General features: G+C 35.2%; 1 long non-coding RNA gene across 1 annotated transcript; it reads left to right on the top strand.

Annotated features, from left to right (window-relative positions):
- Positions 1–1,840: 1,840 nt before the first annotated feature.
- Positions 1,841–3,002, top strand: LOC122145470. Its single transcript, XR_006160353.1, has 3 exons — positions 1,841–2,218; positions 2,476–2,546; positions 2,686–3,002. It is a non-coding gene; the product is annotated as an uncharacterized LOC122145470 (long non-coding RNA).
- The last annotated feature ends 1,811 nt before the right edge of the window (positions 3,003–4,813 follow it).

The following is a 4,813-nucleotide window of genomic DNA, read 5'->3' as shown; positions in this document are numbered from 1 at the left end:
TATTTTCAGAATAAAGTTAAAATGACAAGAATACATTTATTTTCAGAGTTAAGTCAAAATTACAAGAATACATTTATTACTTATTTATTTATTTACTTAATTATTACGTGGCACTAAAATCAATACTTCAGTAAAGTTTGCTAATATTATTATAGCAATTCATTATTATAAAATTATTACCATAAGGTTAAATAATAATAATAATAATAATAATAATAGCAAGTTTGCAAGTTAAGCAACTCATTTTGCTGACCTAGTGCTTCTCAGACTGGAAACATTTCAGTTCACACTGTATTATTTTTGCCCATATTGTTTTTGCAGATATTTCTTCACTCTATAATTATGTAGATGTACTTATTTCCTGCATGACGGATCACACACTATAATCCTGTCTTACTAAAGAAAAAAGATAGAACAAGAATTCTGTGAACTCGAATCTTCTCACTATCCCTCTTCTCAACATGTATATGCTCTATTATTGTTCTGAGTGAATTTCACTCCTTGATTATGGCCAGCTCATAATGAGAGGTCAAGGGTAAAAAGTCCCCAGAAATCATTTATTCTCAGTGTTTGTGTATGTGTGTGGGAGAGAGACAGTTCTGGGTCCTCAGCGCTAATGATTGGTCTTGGAGCAAAACAAAAGTGTCTTCCTTGTGGTGTCCTCCCTTCAAATAACAATGATGTAAGCCCATACACAAACCTCTGTCTGTACTGCTCATTAAACACTGTCAACTTTATGGCAACTTAGTCTATTACAAACATATCCACCTGTCAGTGTGCTGTACTGTATATCTATTCCTGCCCTTCCCTTATTATCTAAGACCTTTCACTTAAAAAAAGTCAAAATTATACTGTTTCTAATTTTTACCCAATTTATTTACTTTTGTTTGCTTGTTGTTTGGGTCCTCTCAGTTTTTTTGGTTTGTTTGTGGGGAGAATAATCAATAAATGCTAGTCTGTTGAGTATAAGGCTCCTGTTCTGACGCTGATAAATGAACATCTCTAAAATAAATAAAAATAATAAAAAATATGGAGAAAGAGAGAAAAAAAACAGAGGCAGAGGAGAACAGTGGACAGTTGGCAGATTGTGAAAAGAACTAAATTGAAAGAAAATAGAAAAGGAAGGGGATGAAATTCACTACTGGGTAAGAAGCTATTATAAACTGTTGGGTGAAGGTAATGGGTCCAGTCTCTCATTTTAACTTTTTCGATTGGCCTTTCAATGAGCAAGTCCCAAAAAGTAACATATACTGTATATATATATATATATATATATATATATATATATATATATATATATATATATATATATATATATATATATATATATATATATACAACAACAAAATAACTACTGTATGAAGTTGTGACTTTTTCCAGATGGGAAATTAAAAATGAAGGAGAAAAAAAAAAAGAAAATGGAGCATTATATGAAGAGGTGCCACTTGACTTGTTTCTCCTTTAAATACAACAACAATATAATTAAATGCAGAAAGAAAGAAAGAAAGAAAGAAAGAAAGAAAGAAAGAAAGAAAGAAAGAAAGAAAGAAAGAAAGAAAGAAAGAAAGAAAGAGAGTGGTGATTTTAAATGCTAATGTAAAATAAATAAAACGCAAACTTTTCATACAACTCTTGAAACAGAAAACCACTTGACTGTCTGAGGAAATGAATAGCAATGAGACTTTAGCTCACTGTTCAGAAAACATAGTTGAAGTGTTTCTTTCCTTTTCCTCTTACTCTTGCTCTCTTAATCAAAACCTGCTGGCGCTCGTCTTCCACTTGACTGCTCTCACCTGTCTGCATGCTTTTAAAAACACTAAACCCCCACATATCCCCTTTGTGTATCTTTATGCTTGTCACAAAAAGTTCCGCATTAATATTCTATTGCATACTGTGCAGGCTCATGAATTAATAATTAGCCACCTTGCACCGGATACGTCAGATGTGTTTGGAACCTCAGTATGAAATGAGAAGCAACCAATCGGAAGACCATTAATTCTGGGCTTTGAACGTGTGTGTGATGGTGGAGCGCTTGAAGGGTGGCAGACCTTCAAGAGCAACACTGTACACTTGCATCGCAAACCCAGAGAGACTAAAAAAAAGAGAAAGAGAGAGAGAGAGAAATCCATATCATTCGATATCAACACATCACAATATTCATTTTATATCATTAATGAGGAAGGAAATGCACTGCATATGTTTATTGGACCTTGATAATGTATGTAAACCTAACTTGTTTGTCCACAGAGCTACCTTTTCTTTTAGGACCCCATAAAATCTGTTGTATTGTTTTTTTTTTTTTTTTTTTTTTTTTACAATTTATTTGTTCAGCGTTTTATGATTTAATACAAATTTAGTATTTTAGGATTTAATACAAATGTATTGTCAAAATGGTGTTTAATTACTGTAATTAAATTATTATTGTTGTTAGTGCTAGAAGTAAACAATAATAAGAAATTTTAATATATTTGTCAGGGAATCACCACCTTCACAGCCACCTCCATCATCACCGTCACCTGGTTCCAATCATACCTGATCCCAATCGCGTGAGTACCGATCAACTGCACCTGCACTCAATAATCCTACCCAGTATAAAGCCACCTTCACTGCAGTACTTCAGCGTCTGGTCTACTGGTCACTACCCTGACTCAATCATTCATTAACCTGTGGTTTTTCTATCTCCAGAACCTCTGTCAATCCTCCTGTGTTTCTCCCTTGTTGTCCTCCCAGTCTCCCTATTTCTGGTAACCAGTGCCATTCTCCACTGCCTGTCAAAGTCATTGGACTGATACTATTATCGTGAATCCCAACTGCCATTCTATCCATATCCAAATCCTTCAATAAACTCTGTCATCGCCGTAACCTCCTCTCTCTTTTTGCCTGATTTGTGACAATATTACTGTCCTTATTTCCTCAGTTAAACCAAACTTTTATTTTGGTGGTTTGCCGTGAAGGACCTTAAGTTTCAGTGTTGTTTGATAGCTTTTTTAGCATAAAATGTTAAGTAGAAAAAAAAACTCATTCACACAAAGACGTGCAGAACACAATTTTTGGCAGCACGCAGTAGAGACCTGCACTCCTGCGGGACCCGCGGGACCCAACGCAACAGGATGCGATGCGGGACAACTCTTGATGGGCGAGTTCGGGTGTGGGCAGGAAGAGACTCGTGTGTGTGTGTGTGTGTGTGTGTGTGTGTGTGGGGGGGGGGATGCGGGAGAATAAAATGATTTGCGGGACTCCCGCAAAGTAGAAATGATCAAAACTTATTGTGTATATATAAAGTGTATGTTGTTTTTTATATTTTTTATTTATGTGTTGATAAAAAGTAATATTAACATTAAAATTTTTGTAGTTAAAGCTAAGCGTAGTTTCTATTTATAACGCGTGCTTAAAGGGTTGCACAATGTAGCCAATCACAGCTGTTGATTTCTGGAACGCAATGGCCAATTGGAGGTGATTAAGAATCTACTCACTGCAGTGCTGAAATTGCGTCCTTACGAATCCTCTTATTTTAACACACTATGTGTAACACACTAAGTGGTTTGTGAATGTTGAAGCTTAGCCTAAATAAAAAAAAAATTATCGGGAGTGTTTATGCTGGGATGTTGTGGAGCTTAGGAGATGTTACAGAACTGTGTCTTAAGAAATGACAATGATATCATTGTTCAGATTCAGATTTGACCAATTTTTTTCTTTTTCTTTTCCTTTTTTTTTTTTTTTTTTTTTTTTTTTTTTTGTTTTGACAAGTCTCAAAAATTAATTAATTAATTAATTAGAGTTTCCGAATTGAACGGGAGGTCAAAGGTATTATTCAGGTAAGGTATTATTGGCCTATTCAGTTTTACACTGCCTGTATTAGACACACATTTTCCTTCTTTTTTTTTTTTTTTTTTTTTTTTTTTTTTAGTCTCTCTGCATATTTTCTAGACCTTGTTTTAAGTCAAGTCAAGTCACTTTTATTTATATAGAGCTTTTAACAATATAGATTGTGTCAAAGCAACTGTACAACATTAATTAGTAAAATAGTGTGTCAATAATGCAAAATGATAATAGTAAACACTAATTTTTCAGTTAAAGGCAGTTCATCATTGAATTCAGTGAATGTCATCATCCAGCTCAGTTCAGTTTAAATACTATCTGTGCAATCAAGTCAACGATATCGCTGGTAATGAAGTGTCCCCAACTAAGCAAGCCAAAGGAGACAGCGGCAAGGAACCAAAACTCCATCGGTGACAGAATGGACGAAAAACAGGCTCGGTTGGGGGGGCCAGTTCTCCTCTGGCCAGATGAAACCTGCAGTTCAATTCCAGGCTGCAGCAAGTCACATTGTGCAGAGGACTCAACTGGTTCCTTTGGTCTTGTCCCGGTGGCCATCTGAGACAAGGTCTTTACAGGGAATCTGTAGCTCATCTAGTTGTCCTGGTCTCCGCTAACATTCGGGGGCTGTAGAGGTCCTCTCTAGGTGCTGATCCACCATCTGATCTGGATACGTACTGGATCTGGTGGCTACAGTGACCTCGGAATAAGAGAGAAACAGACTAATATTAGCGTAGATGCCTTTCTTTTAACAATGTAGCAAGTACATTGGGTGTTATGGAAAGTGTTCCTGGTTCCAGTTGACTTAATTAAAGCAAGCATTCTTTAAATTGATCAAAAGTGATGATAAAGACATAATTTTACATAAGATTTTTTATTTCAGATGAATGCTGTTCTTCTGAACGTTCTATTCATCAAAGAAACCTGAAAAAATTCTACTCAGCTGTTTTCAACATCATCATAATAATAAATGTTTTTTTAGCAGCAAATCAGAATA

The sequence above is a fragment of the Cyprinus carpio genome, chromosome A7 (genome assembly GCF_018340385.1).
Source record: "Cyprinus carpio isolate SPL01 chromosome A7, ASM1834038v1, whole genome shotgun sequence".
Lineage (NCBI taxonomy): Eukaryota > Metazoa > Chordata > Actinopteri > Cypriniformes > Cyprinidae > Cyprinus > Cyprinus carpio.
The sequence above is the reverse complement of the archived record's forward strand: the minus strand, read 5'-3'. Positions and strand labels throughout refer to the sequence as shown.